This window comes from Protopterus annectens, chromosome 16.part0 (assembly GCF_019279795.1).
Source record: "Protopterus annectens isolate FY-2018-M chromosome 16.part0, PAN1.0, whole genome shotgun sequence".
Taxonomy (NCBI): Eukaryota; Metazoa; Chordata; order Ceratodontiformes; family Protopteridae; genus Protopterus; species Protopterus annectens.
Window position 1 is genome coordinate 127331809 of NC_056750.1, and position 21762 is coordinate 127353570.

General features: G+C 43.1%; 1 protein-coding gene across 1 annotated transcript in view; it reads right to left on the minus strand.

Moving 5' to 3' along the window:
* The window catches only part of LOC122790530 (immunoglobulin lambda-1 light chain-like), a 318197-nt gene that overhangs the window by 170297 nt on the left and 126138 nt on the right, over positions 1-21762 (minus strand). The window lies entirely within an intron of this gene.

Sequence of the window (21762 nt, forward strand, 5' to 3'; positions counted from 1 at the left end):
ACCCCGGAAACTACCGCCCCATTAGCCTGATGAGCCTCGTCTGCAAGGCCATGGAACGTATCATCATGGAACTCATAAACAAAGACACTGGAGATCTCCAAACTCTGGACCCCACACAGTTTGGGTTTGTAAAAGGCAGATCATGTCTCCTAAACCTGATAGACTTCTTTGAAATAGTCACCAAAGCCATAGATGAGGGTAAGGTAGTTCACACAGCCTATCTAGATCTTGCCAAGGCGTTCAACACCATCCCCCACTCTGGAATTACAGATAAACTCACTAAACTAGGTATAAATCCCTATGTCACAAGATGGGTTGCCAACTGGCTTACTGACAGAACCCACAACGTGAAAGTAGCAGACTCTAAATCAGACTTCAGACCAGTGACAAGTGGAGTACCACAGGGTTCAGTCCTGGGTTCTCTCCTGTTTGGTATATACTTCTCTGAAGTACAGGCTAACACAGAAGGTCTTTGGCTAACTAAATTCACAGATGACTGCAAACTAGGAGCCATAATTGAAACTCCTAACAATGTGGACATCCTATAAAAGGGCCTCACTGAGACAGATGCTTGGTGTCAAAGACATGGTCTCAAGCTCAATGCCAAAAAGTGCATTGTCATCCCCTTTGGTAAAAACTCTGTACCCATGAACTACCACATAGGTGGTAGTCTACTTAACACCGAAAGTGTGATAAGAGACCTTGGGACACAGGTGGGCAGTAGTCTCTCCTTTGATAATCACATCGCCACAGTGGTCAGGAAATCCTTCAACGTGGCATACCTCATCACAAAAGGTTTCTCATCCAGAAAAAAAGAGGTCATTGTTCCCCTCTACTCATCACTCATTAGACCCATTATAGAGTACAATGCCCCTTTTGGTATGTACCTCACAAGACATCTACAACAACTGGAAAGGCCACAAAAATACCTCACAAAGAGGATTACTGGCCTCAAACAGATGCCTTACACAGACCGTCTCAAAAAACTCCAGCTTTACTCCATCGCATATCACCTACTCAGAGGCAATCTCTGCTTAACATACAAAGCTATGTCAAACCCAGAGCTGTTGGACATGATCCACTTAAAGAAATCCAATCCCTCTGAGCTACACGCTCTAGGGACCTAAACCTTGTCACCACAATAAACAGAACATGCTGGAGGGATAAATTCCTGTCCCAGAGACTTCCCATACTCTGGAACAGACTACCTATCTTTGTCAAACAGAACTCCTCATTAACACTATTCAAGAAAAATCTTGATGATTGGATGGGTAATAGGAAATTCACCCTGGGGATCACTTCTGTGGTTCTGCTTGACAGGGGCTCAGGAAAATAATTTTCTTCAGTGGCGAAAGCCTGGGTACCTTTTTGGCTAGGCTTGTATAGGCCCTAGGCCCAATAGCCTAGTACCTACCTATGAACCTATGTATATATGTATATATTTTAGATGTATATTTCTCTATATATATGTTGCATAAATTTTTCCACATATATGCATGCTGTGTTGGGAACTGAGCAGGAGGGGCAGGCTGACCCTCAAGATGCGCCATGCGGCCCTCAAGCTGGTGTAGCAGATCTATGAACTCTTTTCAAAGCTCCCTATGCACCAATCCCCGGATCTGATGATGGGTGACAGTGTCCTGTCCACACCTGCTCCCAGGGGGTCCCATCCCCTGAGTCAGTTCCACCCAAAGATGGTGCAGGAGCAGCGAATGAGCAGGTCCTGAGTTGGGTATCAGACATGCGGAGGCCTGCTGCCATGGCCAGTTGAGGTGGGACAGGTGGATCTGCTGGGATCAGCCTTCCCAGACATGCTACGGTGTTACCGTTTTATAACATCTGTTGATTAGTTGTGAGAAACACATTCCAGGATTAGTCATAACAGCATCTATAGGTATTCCCATTAACCCAAAACAACAGATTTGAAACAGTTGCATAGCAAACAGAGCAAATGCATTTATGGAACCACAGTGGGCATTATAACGGCATGCAGGTTACATTGATAGCAACAGGCCACCAATGATAGTATTTGAACAGGGAACATTAATAATCAAATGTTTAAATATTTGTAGAACAATAGGACACATGTCCCAACAGTAGGTTTGGTGAAAAACATGCCCATTGATTTATGTGTTTAGATTATTGGTGCAGATAGGGTGGGGGGGGGGGAGATGTCAATTAACAACTGTATAGGCTTAATTTGCTCACAATTGAATGATCGTTGCTCTAATCATTACTCTCCAGGTATTACCTCACTTTACATCAACCTATGGTCTTGGGTTGGGGAGTGGTATGTTTGTACAGCCTTCTTACAGCTAATTTATACCTGTTCTTACCTGGCAGATCTGTGGAGGAAGTTTCTGTTAACACTACCTGACTATTTCTACCCATATTCACATTGTCAGGGTTACATACATGCACTCATACTGTGTGTGTGTGTGTGTGTGTGTGTCTGTGAATGCGCTATTGACATAGTCTGCCTTAATTTCTATCGGTCACCCTGAGTGTAGGTGGCATTGATTACTAGGTGTGACAGCATGACACTTGAGGGACATTTCTTGGAGGAGACTACTTGGTTATCTACTTATCTTGCAGTCATTAGCAGCCTTGGGCTTGGACAGTGGGTGTTGTACACAATGTATAATTACAGCCTTCTTACAGCTAATTTATACCTTTTCTTACCTGACAGACCTGTGAAGGAATTTTCTGTTAACACTATCTGACTGTTTCTACACATATTCACATATTTCTGGGTGAAAATTTGCATACAGCTTATTACCACTCATGGGATTCAAACCGTGCCTGTTTGTGCATAAAATAGAACAAAGTTTGTGTTTCATCAGAATGAGCTATTGAGAAACTGCTGTCACTTGTTTGACTGTTGTCTTCCTAATACTCTCTTGGTTGTATAATCTGACCTTGTAATTGTGATATCCATGCATAGCAGATAGTTCTTATACTGTGTATTGATACTTTGACATAGCACAGTCTGGAAAACTTTGGTTAATACAACATTACTATTCAGGTATCAGATCTTGGTGCATGGAAAATTTCATATAGTTAATCTCCTGTTTTACAACTCCACAGTCTTTGTCAGATGAGCCTTGGTTATTTAATGCCTTCAGAGCTTTAGTTGCTGTGCAGCAACTGTACACATTTTGATTCCTACCACCACATACCAAAGTAAACACATCCAGTCCGGGGTTTTGACATTTATTGACAGGTACTGACACTTTTATTGCTATATACCTTGTACATCACTATTACTCTGCTAATGTCTTGTTTATTCAGTACAAACCATACCCATTTTTAAATACTGACAGGTGACAGTCTACTCCTTTCTATTTATTTGGCCTGAATGCCACAAGCTAGATTTGTACTCACCAGCCTTGCAACGCAGACATAGTAGCTTGCTGGCATGGGCATCCAAGTTCACGTCGCTCTCATCTACAGCTGTACAGGAGATAGAGAAACATTTATGCATACTTATCCATCACATACACAGGCTGGACTTTGGAAAACATTTATTGATACTGATACTTACACACATCTGGGACATTCCCTGCCTGTGCATCTTGGATCCACTGGTCCAAGAGCTCCCTCTTTCTATGCTTCAAATCAGCAAAATGGTGCAGAACCTGCTCACCAGTCCGAGGGATGCCAGTGGCAATGGTGAGGTCACATGCGAGACAGTCCCAGGCCTCTGCTTTGTACAGGGAGTCCTGGTAATGGTCCTGCAGCAGTCTCCTTTCATGGATTTTACTAAGGGTCCATCCATGACCCTGGACTCCTGAATGCCCCAGTGCAGCAACCGAAACGGCACACCTTCACCAATACCAGCCATAGTGCCTGAAGTAATGAGCTAAAACTGGTTATGGGCTGTATTCCTACCTGCAAGGTTTAAATATGCCTAATTTCCTGCACTTTGCCATGACTGGACAGTTTTGAATATGCTGAGCTAAGCTAAGCATTGGGCAAACCCGCTTAGCACAGATAAGCATTGCTTAAAGGGGTAGATGCTAAGCACTGCTTACCAGTGTGCAAATCCGCTTAGCTACGTTAATTATTGCTAAGCATACAAATGTAAACAATGCTTACTAAGCATAGCTGAGCACAATTTAGCATTGTTCAGCTTTCATTTTATGGACTATCAGGATTGTGTGGTTGATTCCTTATTAATGACATCTTATGATATGTATGTTTGTCTTCCATAACATCCCCCTATGTGCTTTCATTACCTTATATTCTTTTGTGGCTATACTGTATGGGCCACTTGTGTCTCATTCGTGGATTATGTGTTGTCATATAAAGACATGGAGCTCTGATTGTATATATGCCTCTGTACAGAATTTTTTTTGTAATTTGTTGTATTTGTACTGTTATGTAATAGACACTTTCTCCCCGGGCCTCCGCTGTAAATGAACCATGTTCCAGTCAGACTTTCCCAGTAAACAAATGTAAAATAAATAAATAAATAAATAAATAAATAAATAAATATGGGGGTTTCACATCTACACTACACTGACACCTCACATTTGGACCTGCTACACTACCCTGGTTAACAAATATATATTATTCACTACCTATTTATAAAAAAGATACTTTTAGTGCTGTTTTTACATATAAAAAATCAATGGACTGCATTAGGGCTCAAACCATGAATAACTACATGCTAAGAGAATGTTCTAACCACTGTGCTATTTTACTGTTTTGGGTGTATGTTTCTATTTAGCTCCTTCGGATATTTAAGCTATGCTATACACAGCTGCGCGACACGCACATCTGCTCAGTATGCTTAAACTTTATTGGGAATGGGAAAAAATAAACGTGTTTTTTTTATACTGTAGGGGTATGCACATTCCTTTCTGCATCTTAGGGCAGAACATCTGGACAACTACATCATACATGGGGGAATTGGCTTACATGTTCCTCTCAGGAAGATGCTTACTTATTTGGTATGCCAGCATGTACACTGGCATACCATTCCAGACATTATCTGTGGTGGGCCATTGTGGGGGGGGGGGGCTGAGCTTTTGGTGTTTTTTACTGTATTTTATTCGCAGACACTGTTATGTTATTATAACAGTGTCCACAGACACTGTTAGTTGCATTGGAATTGCCATACTGCAATTCTAGAGTGCAGGGTGTGTGTGTACTGTACGAGCAATGCTCAGACATGCCCCCTGCGCTTGTACACAGATCATGTCTGTGTGTAAATTTCAGCAGCACACCTTCATTAATATGTAAGGCGCACTGCTGTTCTACACAGGCACGACCCACTCCATGCAGGAATAGCACTATTCCTGCACAGAGTTTCATGAATCCTGAGGAATATCAAAGAGAATGTGTAAAATCTGTAGACTTTAATGAATTGTATTGCAAAATTCCACCTCACAAGACCCAGGATTTAATAAAGGTGTTTTTCTGGGCAGGAATAGTGTAGCAGCTCCTGCACGGAATACGACCACTGAGCGATACAGTAAACAAGCCTGGGGATGTGCACGAGCCTGATGACACTATTCTGCCATGAACATGACTGGATAATGCTAATGACCTCATTTGCTAGTGAAAACCATGCATATAAGGCCAATTCGTGATCCAGTAAGCAGGCAAGCATCAATGACAGAATAGTGTAGCTTGCAGAAATGTATTCGGCTACTAGCTGAATACATTTCTGCAAAAATCAAAATAGAGGCATGACAGCTCAATATAAAGTATGTATTATAATCCTTAGGCATGCCAATGGCCAAATATATGGCCACTGGCATGGAAAAGTGTTGAAAAATTATAAAAAAATCAAAGTTTATTTTTTTTGGCCAATCTTGGCCGTTTAAGCATTGGGCAGCGGTGCGCAAACAGGATCGTACCGAAAACAAAAAAAATGTGAAAAGGCAATTTTAAGTGAAATCTGAATTTTGCCATTATAGTCTATGGCATGCATAATCAAAACAATAGCAGGGAACAGTGGTTAAGGGGAATGGCTCTGGTGGAGTGCTGTAACTAGGGACTAAGGCAGTGGGTTATGCTAGTGAGGGAAATTTACTGAATCACTAAAAGGAGACAAGTGCCAAATTGCACCTAACCATGTAGGAGCTATAAGGCAGTTGTGTAAGCAGGAGAAGCAGCTGACATGAAAAGAGGGTGTGTCATGCTTGGTGTAAGCACATTGGAGCTCTTTGGCTCCCAGCTGAGCTTAGGCAAGCACAGCTAAGCAAGGGTGTGTGTCTCAGGCTGTGTTGACTTATTCCACAAAATGAAGAGCGTGTTCATGTCCAGTGGAGGGCCATTTCTGCTGCTAAGTGTTTATTTTAGCTAAAAGGGTTTGTGCAGCACATACTGGGTCTAAAACAAACAAAACAAACACCCGGAAATAGCAGGACTGTTTACATTTGGGCACTGGGTTTGTACCGCACATCTCAAGGCTTAAAAGGGGCAGAAATGGGAAGGGGAAATAGCAGAATAAAGGCAATCAAGTACAAATAATATAGCTGGCCGGTGGAATGTATCATACTCAGCCAATCACGCAGGCAGCATCTGAAGCACACTGCTATAAACTATGCAAACACCTTTCACTCTATCTTTTCCCACAAACTCTGCACCATAGGAGTACACACACGGGGGAATTTTAACTGACAAAACTAACAAAATGTTAGGGGCTGCTGTCACTTTGATACACCAGTATGTGCTAGAGGCTGAGGGCAGTAAGGAGATTAATGCTGACAACTGCCCCAGACTCAGAAGGAGGAAAAGAATGTTCAGACCCAGGGTAACCTACCAGGGGCTACATGATCTGGAGATAGTAGAGTGCTACAGGGTGAACAGAGACATATGTCAGCAAATCATCAAGCTGTGCTGGCTTCAACTCTGACCCAGAGCCAACAGAGGAGAACCCATCCCAGTGGATATCAAGGTATGTGTAGCCTTAAGAATACTAGCTACAGGTTCTTTCTAAAGACATACTGGAGACATGGTAAGGGTCTAACAGGCATCCAAGGTACACCACCAGTTCCAGGATGCCATGCTACTACATGCTGGTGAGCACATTTACTTCCCCAGCACTTGTGAGGAGAGGAACAGTAATATGTGTCTCTTCCACCATGTAGCAGAATACCCAGAGGTACTGGGTGCGATAGACTGCACGCACATCCACATCAAAACACCACCTGGTGAACAGGGTAGGGTCTACATAAACTGCATGGGCTTCCCCTATATCAACTGCCAGGTCACGTGCAATGCCCATGGAATTATCATGAATATGTGTGCTGGTAGCCCTGAAAGTTCTCACGACTCCCACATCTGGCATTTGTCACAGCTGTAACAGGCATTTTCCAGTGGAGACATCCCATATGGCCATCTGGTGGGGTATGCTGGCTATGCACTGGAGCCGTAGATGATGACACCCATCAGAAATACACATACCCACTCAAGAATGCCATAATGAGGCACACGCACAAACCAGGATCATTATAGCGCATGTGTTTGGGAAGCTCAAGTCATGGTTCCGCTGCCTTGACATACCTGGTGGAGCCTTGCAGTACTCTCCAGCCACATGTGCACACATGTTCATACTATGTGCCATGCTACACAATATGATCCTGCAAAATCATCCAAAGGTAATTTTGAGAGAAAAATAGCTAAGGACTCTAAAGACAACCATAAGGCATTCTTTAGCTATGTCAGAAACCTAGGAGGAAACTCCCAGATATGCTCAGAATTAGTTCATAATGATGTGAAGATTACTGATCCTACAGACATTGCCAACATACTGGCTGACAGGTTCAGTGCAAACTTCTTCCCTCCCCTAAAGGAGAGATATCTATACCAAATGATTGTAGCCCCCAAACATCTCTAACGCCCAGGTGAGAACTGCTCTCACCAAGGCAAAGAACACAGCATCCATGGGACCTGATGGTGTCCCCGGCTGTGTGCTCCATGAACTCAATGAGGAATTAAATCCACAGTTAGGACAGCTGTTTAATCTTAGTCTCTCGGATATGTACCCAGGGAATGGCGCTGGCGACTGTGGTCCCACTCCACAAAGCGGCGCTTCCACGACCCTGGAAATTACCGTCCCATTAGCTTGACAAGCCTTATCTGCAAAGCCATGGAGAGGATCATAATGGATCTCATAAATAAAGACATAGGGGAATTTGCAGACTTTGGATCCAACCCAGTTTGGCTTTGTCAAAGGCAGATCATGCCTTATAAACTTGGTTGACTTTTTCAAAACAGTCACGAAGGCCATTGACGAGGGAAAGGCAGTCCATACAGCCTACCTAGACTGGCGAAAGCTTTCGATACAATTCCCCACGCGGGTATCATTGAAAAACTCATCAACTTAAATGTAAACCCATACATTACAAGATGGGTTGCAAACTGGCTGAGCGACAGAACACACAGGGTCAGAGTTGCTGGCGCCATGTCAGACTCAAAGCCTGTCACAAGTGGTGTCCCACAGGGCTCAGTCCTGGGCCCACTCTTGTTTGCATCTACTTTTCTGAAGTACAAGCAAACAGAGGAGGGTTATGGCTGACAAAGTTTGCAGATGACTGCAAACTGGTGCCGTAGTTGAAAACACATCCGACACAGATATCCTCCAGAAGGTCTCACAGAAACGGATAACTGGTGCCAGAGCCATGGCCTTAAGTTAAATGCCAAGAAATGCATAGTCATACCTTGGGAAAAATAAGGTCACCTAGCTACCAAATAGGTGGCAATCCCTGCACACAGAAGAAGTTATTAGGGACCTAGGAACCCAGGTTGACAGTAGCCTTTCATTCGACAGTCATATTGCTAAAGTGGTTAGGAAGACCTTCTACATTGCCCACCTTATCATGAAGGGATTCACATCCAGATCAAGGGAAGTCATGGTCCCCTATACTCATCACTCATCAGACCAATGATTGAGTACAATGCCCCATTCGAATGTACCTGACCCGACACTTGCAGCAGCTGGAGAGGCCACAAAAGTTCCTCACCAAAAGGATAAAGGGTCTCAAAAATCTGTCTTATGCTGCCCGACTGAAAGAACTCCAGTTATATTCAGTTGCGTGCACGCTTGCTCAGAGGGACCTATGCCTGACATACAAGGCAATGTCAAACCCAGACCTGATGAACATGCTTCATCTCAAAAATCTAGATCCCTCAGAGCCACAAGGGCGGAGACTTAAACCTAGACACGGTTATTAATAGGACGTGCTGGAGGGATAGATTCATCACCCAAAGACTCCCTATGCTGTGGAACAAAATCCCAGTTTATGTGAGGCAAAGCACCTCGCTGGCCTTGTTTAAGAGAAATCTTGACCAATGGATGGGAGATCGCAGATACACCCCAGGGGTTACCTCAGTGTCACTGCTAGACAGAGGCACAGCTAAATAATGGGCATAGTTTCTCCTACCTAAAGGGGAGGCGTAAGCCACAAAACTATGGGCTAGGCTTATAAATGCCCTCGGGCAGATAGCCTAGTATGAACCTATGAACCTATGAACCTATAAACAGCTTCAGCAGGAATAGCATGGGGAAGGGCCACACAGCCCCCCACCATTGCCAAGATCCCCACAGGCACAGAGGGACTCAGAGGAGGAACCCCCTGAGCCTGATCCTGTAGGCAGATGGAGGAGTGCCCAGTACGCCCAGGCCTTGACAAAGAGGCAATGCCTAGCACACACACTGACACTGTAGGGACCCAGGGACTGACACCTCTCTTTGACTTGCACACACAGTAAAATGGATGACACACACACTTCACATTATCTGTTACTTACAATGTATAGGCAGTGTACTATGTGCATCTGGCATAGGCAGCCCTCAAGCACCATCCTCACAACTGCCACAGGCACAAGGTAAGTCAGTCTTCTTAACAATGAATGAATGCATTAGTTTGTTGTTCTGGTAGCATATCTGTGTTATCGCTGCATGCATGCAAGGAAATGGGGTTGTTTACTCGGATAGCAGCAGACAACTGACAGCTATGTGGGACACCAGGAAATGTCTGCCCAATACTGGCTTCCCCACACTAGTCAGTATGGTCCAAGGTGACAAATCATACTGCAGTATATGTGGGGGGCAACTAAGGGGGGGGTGTCATGGGTCACATGCATGGATGTCAATGTGGGGATCCCATACTCACCCCTCAGACACACCCAGCTAGTCAGCCATAGAAAACCATAAAGGAATGTCTGGCAAAGGCCCACAAATGGCGACAATGATTGAATACCCCCCTACAGGTTTACACAGTGATATCACAGCAGGCCTTGCAGTTGCAGTAAGCCTCTGAAGGGTAAGAAGTCTGAAACTCAATTGTATGCCATTACAATCTAACCTGTGGTCTCTAGTGATATGCCTCTATTCTCCAAGACAGGGCACACTACTATGCTAAATGGAACCAAAATGTAAAGCCAATATCAGCACAGTATGTGCAAATGTGTACTGTTGACAGGTGTGCCCCCCCCCCACACCCATATTACCATAGAACTGCAGTAACATGTAAGTTTGTAGGGTAATAGCAGCAGACCACACATTGCCAGGGCTGTCCCAATCAACTAATAACTTGTTGCATGTCCACAATATGCAGGGGCCAATGAGCTATGCATATGTGTGGGGAATACTGTCAGGATGTGGCCAGGAACTTCTCACAGCTGTTATATCCTAGTGGTCTAGGTACAGTACTGTGGTAGACAGGGCCATGTTCCATGAAATGCAGTGCCAACTATTCTGCATGTCAGATACACCTATGGTGGGAGTTGTACACACTGTCCAGATGTCAATATCCATTACTGCCAGGAAGCTGGACAGGTTATGTACAGGGGGCCACTCATATGAACCATACACAGGTTGGAGCAACCTACACAATGCCTACCATACCTCATAACTGTACAGATCTTTTGCAGAATGTACAGAGGTTTGCACCATATTTGTGGTGTCTTTATTCTGAAATAAAGGTTGTCTGGCAAATCACTGGCAAACTACAAAAGTCTCAAATGAGAACATAATGATGGATTGTAGTGTCTCAGATGTCATACCCTATAGAAAAATGCATGCTAATGCAAATCTGTTATTGTATCACCCTTCTAGGTTTGTAAAGCCAATAGTTACAATGGTCCCTATATTTAGGCCTTTGTCACCCAATTACTCACGGCTTTGTCCAGATGTCTGGCTCACATATGTAGAGAGGTATGGTGCCTAGTAGCACACCAGTGCATTCTGTCACTTACCATTATCACCCCAGGGGGGTCCACTGCCTGGCAGCTTGGGAACATATGACTGACGGAATGCACTGCCTTGCTAAAAATGGCCTGCATCAGTCTCACATGGTCTACAGGCCTCTAGCAAAGGCCTTTGTAGGGAATGTCATGGGGTCCATACTACCAACATAACACAGCCAACAAAATGCAAATATAAGGCCATGCCACTAAATGCTAGTAGCATACCTCTCAACCTCGTAGAGGAAGAAATCTGGACAAAGCCATACATAATGGTGAGACAAAGGCCCAACTATAGGGACACATTTGAAATACTGCTCTCATAATGTTAGAAACTTGACAGAATAACAGAGGGTGTATGTGTAGTAGCATGGATGTCATGAAGGGTGTGAAGTATGAAACTCAAATGTTCTGTCATTATTCCCTGACTGCAACCCTGAGTGATTTGCAACAAACGTGTTAGAAAACCACAATGTTAAGGGAAACTGACCAGATATATGAGGCATGAATCTGGATAATCTGTGAGAATCTGTACAGTTGACAGGTATGGCCACACCAGGATATGACCTTTCAAATAAGAAGAATAACATACAACCAGGAGATCCCCAGCCAGTATATCATCAAGGTGCTGGACATTTTACACAGCATCAGTCAATCAGCTATAGCCACACCTACCAACTGGCCAGATTGTGCAAGAATGTCTAGCCTTTGCCTCATAATATAGGTCTGTGCATCATCCATCTTGTATTTCTCTGGTAAATAACTGTGATGATTCAATTATATCTGTCAATACGTAATGACACAATACAATACAGTGTCAAACATTACATATGTCAGAAAATGTCTGCTAAAACAAACCCTGTAACTCAAGCAACTCATAAATTAATAAGAGCAATAGTTACAGTATCCCCCTATGTTTGGCCCATTGTTTCCCCATATTGGCAGCCTGTCAACAGATATCTTGCACGAACAGGTTGCAAGGTATGGCTGTAGCACACAACACCCCAGACTGGAGTACAACTATCCCTGGAATGGATTCCCACACTTACTATAGAAAGTCATACTGAGCATGCTCCTACACTTACAGAAGTGAAGCCCATTTCTGAAACCACATTGGACTATCTATATACATATATATATATATATATATATATATATGTATAGAGAAGTCAAGCCCATGTCTGAAACCATAATGGACTAGATATATCTGTATTGTGCAAATGTCTTTGCCTACACACAGCTACGTAACCTGTCTCCACACACCCATCAGACAGGATTACCCACAGCCAGCTGCAAGTGGCACATATGTGGTATATCTGCATCTGATGCGTGTGATACACACACACACACATATATGGGCAACATATTACAATATGTCAAGCATACGCACACATAGACATGGGGAAGAGAGAGACAGACAGTGATAGAGTGAGATACACAGGGAGACACAGAGAGAGTGAGTCATACACAGGGATACCCTGAATGGCATAGAGTGATGTCCTGCTGCAGACAGTTGCATACCAGTTATAACCACTGACAAGTGCCAGCATGAAGATGAGATTCATTGGCTGATGGTACTGAGGTGGGGGTTGGAATATCACATCACCTACCTTTGTATGTATGTGTGTGTGTGTCTGTACCTTTGGACTGGCTTCAGTCCTGTAAGCGCTATAGCATGTGTGATAACTGTGTGACACTATCATACAAATAACTGGAGTGTGTGTGTAGGAATAAGTGTTTTAGTCCATTCCCACTGAGGACATCACTGAGGACATCACTGAGTACATCTCCCATTGCCCTACTTCACAAGATCTGCTGATGTTCTTCACTGTAGAAGTACCATTGGATTGGCTCTGCCCTATAAGCTCTGTGGTGTGTCCGATAACTGCGTAACACTATAGTAAAAATAACTACTTAGGTAGGGGTTCTAATTTCAGTCCTAGCAAATGTAAACGTGTGTGCATATTTGCAGGTTAAAGATTTTGAGCCTCATTCACACCCAGTACACTTCCCATTGCCCTACTTTAGCAGTCCTACTGATGCCAGTCACCTTAGAAGTACCTTTGGGCTGCCTACCACCCTACAATCTCTGTGGCACTTGCAATAATTGTGCAACACTATAGTACAAATAACTAGGTAGGGGTTTTAATCTCAGTCCTGGCAAATGTAAAAGTGTGTGTGTTTGTAGGTTAAAGATTTTGAGCCCATTCACACCCAGTACACTTCCCATTGCCCCACTTTAGCAGTCCTACTGATGTCAGTCAGCTTAGAAGTACCTTTGGGCAACTCACACCCCTACAAGCTCTGTGGCACATTTGATAATTGCATAACACGATAGTACAAATAACTAGTTAAGTAGGGTTCTAATCTCAGTCCTGGTAAATGTAAAAGTGTGTGTGTTTGTAGGTTAGAGATTTTGAGCTCATTCACACCCAGTACACTTCCCATTGCCCTACTTTAGCAGTCCTACTGATGTCATTCATCTTAGAAGTACCTTTGTGCAGCCCACCACCCTACAAGCTCTGTGGCTCATGTGATAATTGCGTAACACTGTAGTACAAATAACTAGTTAGACAGGGGTTCTAATCTCAGTGCTGGCAAATATGTGTGCGAGTGTATTTGTGGGTGTAAGTGTGTATATGTGTAGGTTAAAGTATTTTGTGGCCTCTTTCACCCAGTACACCACCCATTGCCATACTTTAGAAGGGCTGGTGATGTTCCTCACCTTAGAAGTACCTTGGGACACCTTTCCTCTGATAAGCTCTGTGGCACATGCAATAAATGCATAACACTGAATTAGCAATAACTAGATAGACAGGAGTTCTACTCTCAGTCCAGGCAAACGTGTGTGTGTTTGTGCGAGAACAGTATGCTGTATGTGTGAATGAGAACAATATCCATTGGGTGTTGAGGTTTGCAGTTTTTTGTTGTAGTCCACCCAGTACATGTCCCAATGTCCACTTTACAAGGCCCACTGTTGTCATCCACTGTAGAGGTAGCTGTAGACACTCTGCAGCCCTATAAGCTCTTTGCCATGTGCAATAACTATGTAACAGTATGGAATAAATAACAAGATAGGAAGGCCTTCTAATCCTTGGATGCCATTCTCTACTCAGTAATCCTAGACAAACACACTCAGCTAGGCATCAACCCCTATATCACTAGGTGGCTTGCAAACTGGCTCACAGATAGAACCCACAGTGTGAAAGCAGCAGACTCCATGTCAGACTGCCAGCCTGTCATGAGTAGAGTCCCAAAGGGTTTGGTCCTGGGTCCCCTTATATTCGCTGTCTATGCCTCTGAAGTCCAGCCCAACACAAAGGGACACTGGCTGACCATTTTCGCAGATGACTGCAAGGTGGGGGCTATTATTACCTCCCCATGTGATGTTGACATCCTGCAGAAATGCCTCACTGAGACCTAAGACTGGTGTCAGAACCCTGAACTTAAGCTCAATGCCAGAAAATGTGCTGCCATCTCCTTTGGGAACAACTTGGTTCCCATGAACTACCACATTGATGGTAGTCCACTGAACACTGAAGTTGTTATAAGAGAACTGGGAACACAGGCTGACAGCGAGCTCTCTGCTGACCACCACAGTGCCATTGTGTTCAGAAAGTCCTTCTATGTGGCACATCTCATTAGTAAGGGTGTTGCATCCAGGAAGTAAGTGGTCATTGTCTCCCTCTACTCTCCCTTCATTAGGCCAATCAATGAGTACAGTGGCCCATTTGGAATGTACCTCACTGGACACCTGCAACAATTGGCAAGGCTGTAAAAGTACCTCACAAAGAGGATCCTAGGACTTAAACACTTGTCCTATATGGACAGACTTCAATAACTCCAACTATTCTCTGTCTCAGAGGCGATTTCTGCTTGACTTACAAAGCCATGTCTGACTCAGCTCTGTTAGGAATGCTACATCTAAAGAACCCAATCCGTCTGCACCGCATGCCCCAGAGACCTCAACCCTATTTCCACAATCAACAGAACATGCTGGAGGGACAGATTCATAACCCAGAGATTGCCCACGCAATGGAATAGACTTCACATACATGTCAAGCAGAGCATCTCACTGGCCCTCTTCAAAAGAAATCTGTATGAGTGGATGGGGAATAGAAATCCCACCCCAGGGATCACTCCAGCGGCTATACTCGCTAGACACAATGGGGACTAATATCAGGTGGCACAATGCCAAGGTAATCCTATGGACTAGGCTTGTAAAGGCTCCATGGCCATTCACCTAGTACACACCTATGAACCTATGGCTCTCAGTACTGGCAAACGCGTGTGTGTGCATTAGTGTGTATAAAAGTGTTTGTGAGTGTGTAAACATGTAGCTGAAAGTAATTTGAGGCCCTTCTCATCAAGTACACCTCCCATTGCCATACATTACAAGGGCTAGTGATGTTGTTCACTTTATAGGTACCTTGGGACACTTTTCACCCTATAAGCTCTGTGGTGCATGCGGAAACTGTATAACACTATAGTACTAATGACTATATAGTTAGGGTTCTAATCTGAGTCCTGGCAAATGTGTGTGTGTAAGTGTTTGTAAATGTGTATATTTGTAGGATACAGCATTGTGAAGCCTCACTCTTCCAGTACACTGCCCATTGCCATACTTTACAAGGGCTGGTGATGTTGTTCACCTTAGAAGAACCGTGGGACACTCTTCACCCTATAAGCTCCGTGGCACATGCAATAAATGCATAACTCTGTATTAGCAATAACTAGATATGTAGGGGTTCTAATTTCAGTCCTGGAAAATGTGTGTGTGTGTGTGTGTGTGTGTGTGTGTGTGTGTGTGTGTGTGTGTGTGTGTGTGTGTGTGTGTGTGTGTGTGAGAACTGTATCCTGTGTATGTGTTTGAGTGAGAACTATATCCATTGGGGAGTGGATTTTACAACTTTAGGCTATGGTACTACCAGTACATGTCCCAAGGTCCACTTTACAAGGCCTGCTGTCTTCATCAACCATAGAGGTATCTGTTGACACTCTTCAGCCTAATAAGCCACATGCTATGTGCAGGAACTATGTAACAGTATGGACTGACTAATAAGACAGTCAGGGCTACTAATCTCAGTCCTGGCAAATGTGTGTGTGAGTGTATTTGTGTTTGTAATTGTGTATAACTGTAGGTTCAAGTATTTTGGTTCCATTCTGACCCAGTACATCACCCATTGCCTTACTTTACAAGGCCTGGTGATGTTGTTCACGTTAGAATTACCTTGGGACACTTTTCACTCTGTAAGCTTTGTTGAGCATGCGATAAATGCATAACACTGTAGCAGAAATGATTAAATAGGTTGGGGTTCTGTTCCCAGTCCTAGCAAATGTGTGTGTGTGTGTGTGTGTGTGTGTGTGTGTGTGTGTGTGTGTGTGTGTGTGTGTTTGAGTGAGAACTATATCTAGTGGGTGGTCGTGGTTTACAATTTTAGGCCATGGTACTCCCAGTACATGTCCCAAGTTCCACTTTATAAAGGCCACTGTTCACATCTATCATAGAGGTATTTGTAGACACTCTTCAGCTCTATAAGCCCTGTGCCATGTGCAACAGTTATGTAACAGTATGGAATGAATAACATGATAGGCAGGGCTGCTAATGTCAGTACTGGCAATTGTGTGTGTGTGCATTGGTGTGTATAGCAGTGCTTGTGAGTGTCTAGACCCATAGGTGACAGTCTAATGAGTCCTTCCACACCCAGTACACCCCCACTGCCATACCTCACAAGGGCACATGATGTTATTCACTGTACAGGTACCTTGGAACAGTCATCACACTGTTAGTTCTGTGCCACCCGTGATAACCGCATAACACTGTAGTACCACTAATTATATTGGTAGGGGTTCCAACCCCAACAATTGCAACTGTGGTCCTGTGTGTGTGTGTGTGTGTGTGTGTGTGTGTGTGTGTGTGTGTGTGTGTGTGTGTGTGTTGAGACTGTGTGCATGGGAACAGTATTGTCTGTGTGTTTGGTCAACACAATATCCTCTGGGGGTGTGGGTTTTACCAATATGAGGTGTGTTCCACCCACTACACTTACCATTGTCCACTTTACAACAGCTGCTGATGTCAACCATCATAGACTTACCTGTATACACCCCTCAGCCGTATAAGCTCTGTGGCACATGCAATAACTGTTACACAGACCTGGTCATATACAGCTGTATCTTAGCTATGACACGGTCAATGTGTTACCAGTCTGACGTACCTCTCATTGGCAATGTCTGCAGGGCCACATCCTGCTGACACACAGACACCTAGAACACAAACAGAATACAGCATGTGAGACTACATTCAGTCAGCATTACTCACACCAATAATGTATCATGGATGAAAAGGGATACGCACTCTGACGTGTACCCATTACAAATACCAGCTCACAGCACCTTACACAGTATTAAATTGCTAAACTGTACTTAATTCACCCTGTGCATCAGAACCATATTATCATGTCCCTGCATCGATGGTATGGATAACAGGGATGTGGCACATGTATCATCATATGCACAGGGTGTTGTGTGGGTTTGCCAGAGCCCTAGGCTAGGCCATATGGTTGACGTCATGTCTGTTTGTGTTTGGGGGGGTGTTCTATGAATGGGCCATGCAGAGGTGGTGTGTGTGTGTGTGTGTGTGTGTGTGTGTGTGTGTGTGTATGTCTGGAGGTGAACTGGCTGTGATGGTGATCTGTGCGTGTTTGTATGCACACAGCCACACCATGTGGCTGCCCTACACAGGGGTATGTTGGACAGCTGTGGACCATACATGATGGGGTGTACAGTTCACCATCTCTGGCCATGCGCATGTGAACTGGTCTTGCCAGCGGTCTCACTGCCACCACCAGGCCCAAGGCCAGATGCAGTACTACTCCCTGATGATAACTGCTGTCTACTCGATCCATGTCCCTGATGGGACTGGCCAAGACCACGTGCCCATGACCTGCACTGTTGTGGTGTGGACAGCACCCACCCTTCAGTAGAGAGGTGGTACTGCCACTAAGGGAGTGCGAAGGTGCATGGACACATAGACTCTCAGCTGATGTTGGTGGTGATCTACATCCACATGGCTGATGCCCATCTGCCAGCACACTCTTCAGCACAGACATTCCACAGTTGAGGATTGCCAAGTTCTCACCCCACTGTCTATTCATGACCTCAGTACTTTGACATGTGGCCTCAACAAGGTCATGCATGTTATAGTGTAAGCCAGGAAGAGTTGCATCCAAGACCCTGAGTATTTGGTATTGCATTCACTATGTGCCTGTGCATCCATGACAGCTCAAAACATGCATCTGGTGACACCTGCTGTGGCACTTGTGACAACGGCTTGATGGGCAGCAGTCCTCCCCTATAACTATAAGTTTTCCTGGTACATACACACACACACACACACACACACATGGATACACACACACACACAGATACAAACAGATGAGCTGGCACAAAGGCATTACACAGACCTCACAATAGCCAACTGGTGACATTCACGGCACACAGTCAGACCATAGCATACACACTCTGGACAGGCCCTCAACATCATGCAGTGCAGCCCTTTCCTGTATAGCACAGTAGCAACTCCTACAGAACATAACTTTTCAACTGTACAGAGTTTCGCTGAATGTCTAGATGTGTGGCTCATATTTTTGGTTTGTTTCTCATAAATCCTGTGTTTGTCTGATACATTACTGGGATGATCTGTGGAATGGCATCACTAATTAATGAAATAATTTGAGTTGTAGACTTCAAACCCTGCAGTAAATGTATGTTAAAACAAATCTGGTTGCTCTAACAACTTTCTAAGCTTACAGTGGATATAATAAGTGTACACACCCCTGCTAACATGCCAGATTTTTGTGATATATAACATGAGACCACAGAAATCATGCCATAACTTTTCCCACCTTTAGTGTGACCGATAACCTGTGCAATCCAACTGAAGAAAATACACATCAGTTATGGGTAACATAGTAAATGAAATGCATACAATAGGCTGGTTGCATGAGTATGCACACCCTTAAACTAATACTTTGTTAAAGCACTTTTTGATTTAATTACAGCATTCAGTCCTCTTGGGAAGGTATTTATCAGCATGGCACATCTTGACTTGGCAATATTTGCATGCATACTCTCCCTAGCAAAAGCTCTCCAACTCTGTCAGAGTGCAAGGGCATCTCTTGTGCATAGCCCTCTTCAGGTCACCCCACAGATTTTCTATTGGATGTAGGTGTGAGTTCTGGCTGGACCAGTCCAGAACATTGAATATCTTCTGGTGAAGCTTTTCTTTTGTTGATTTGGATGTATAGTTTGGGTCACTGTCGTGTGGAAAGGTGGAATTCCTCTCCATCTACAGCTATCTAGCAGGCACCTGAAGAATTTGGGCCAAAAGGGACTGGCATTTGTAACAGTTCATAATCCCCTCCAACTTGGCTAAAGCCCCAATTCTAGTTTATGAACAGCAACCCCAAAGCAGGACACTGCCATCATCATGCTTCACCATGGGGCTGGTGCTCTTTTGGTTATGCGCAGTGTTGTTATTGCGCCAAACAAACCTTTCAGAATTGTGGCCAGAAAGTTCAACCTTGGTCTCATTAGACCATAACACATTTTCCCACATGCTTTTGGGAGACTTGATTTATTGCTTTTCAGAATTTATCCAGGCTTGGATGTTGGTCAGTGTGAGAAAATGCTTCCATCCTCAAACCCTACCCCACAGGCAAGACATATGGAGAATATGGGAGATTGTTCATAGGTTCATAGATTTGTACTAAGCTAACTGCCCTTGCGAGTCATTTTAAGCTTAGCCAATTATCCCTTGTGAGACTCAAACCCTGCACCTTGTGTTTGTAAGGCAAACACCTTAACCAACAAGCCACCATCCCAACCCCTCTTGTTGTTTGTCACCAGTTGGCTATTGTGAGATCTGTGTAATGCCTTTGCACCATCTCATCTGTTTGTATCTGTGTGTATCCATGTGTGTTGTCACATATAGTGCACAACCAGTACTTGCCAGAGATTCCTGCAACTCCTTTAGTGTTGCTGTAGGTCTCCTGGCAGCCACTCTGACCAGTATTGATCTTGTCTTCTCATCAAATGTGGTGGGTTGTCCACTTCTTCACAATGTCACTGTTGTCCCATATTTTCTCCACCTTTAGATGTATGTCTTCACTGTGTTCCATGGTATATGCAATGCTGTGGAAATGTTTTTGTACCCTTTTCCGGGCTGATACCTTTCCAAAATGAGATCCCTTTGAAGCTTTGTAAGCTCTCTGAAAACCATAAAACAATATAAAACCTGTAAATCAATAAAGCCACACAGTGAACCGCAAGAACTAATTTATTAAATAAAATAAATAAAATAGAAAGGAAGTACTAAGCGCTTTCACCCAACACATCAGGGCATCATCAGAGTACTAAAACACAGTGACAAGGCCATCCTTTATATATACATACCCAATAAGTTAATTACATAGTTAAAATAACTAATTGATTAATTGATATCTGTTAAAATGACTTGGCACAGAAATAAACCATAAAATAATCACAATTGCTGTGAAAAATGTATCTGTATATGAATAAATAAATAACCAATCATATATCTAAAGTCTGACTGTTGCAAAAATTAAGAATAATAAAAAGATATATATATAAATGTATTATATATTGTGAATGTTATAAAAAATCTCAAAAACAAATTGAATATATTCCAGCATCCACAACCTTTAAAAATAGTCATATAAAATGTGATTTGTATTTTAATATACTGGATATTGACACAAATTCATTAATACCAGGCAAAGTACAGGCGTTTAATCTAAGTTGCCAGAGGCATTCCTTTGCCTCCAGCATAGTCTTCTCATCCCCATCTTTATGTATATTCTGAGGTATTCTATCTATAATAAAAAATAAAAATCTTTTGAAATTAGGACATCTAACACTATGCATATATAGGGAACTTGTGGTCTTATGTTTCTTAATATCTCTAACATGCTCAACAATACGTTCTCTTAACTTCCTAATAGTTTTCCTGATGTAAAATGCTGAACATGCTGAGCATGTTGCTAAATTCACCACCATCTTTGTATTGCAGTTGCAATACCCTGGGCATCTAATAGTTTTGCCATAATTCATAATAGCAACATATGGACCATCATTGATATATTTGCATGTATGACAGGTTCCACATTTACTCATTTTAGACATACTAAAAATATCCTTATTAGTGTTTGTCTCATAAATGTCCTTTAAAAAGGAATGTCTCTGGCAACTTAGATTAAACGCCTGTACTTTGCCTGGTATTAATGAATTTGTGTCAATATCCAGTATATTAAAATACAAGTCATATTTTATATGCCTATTTTTAAAGGTTGTGGATGCTGGAATATATTCAAATTGTTTTTGAGTTTTTTTATAACATTCACAATATATAATACATTTAATATATATTTTTATTATTCTTAATTTTTGCAACAGTCATTAGACTTTAGATATATGATTGGTTATTTATTTATTCATATACAGATACATTTTTCACAGCAATTGTGGTTATTTTATGGTTTA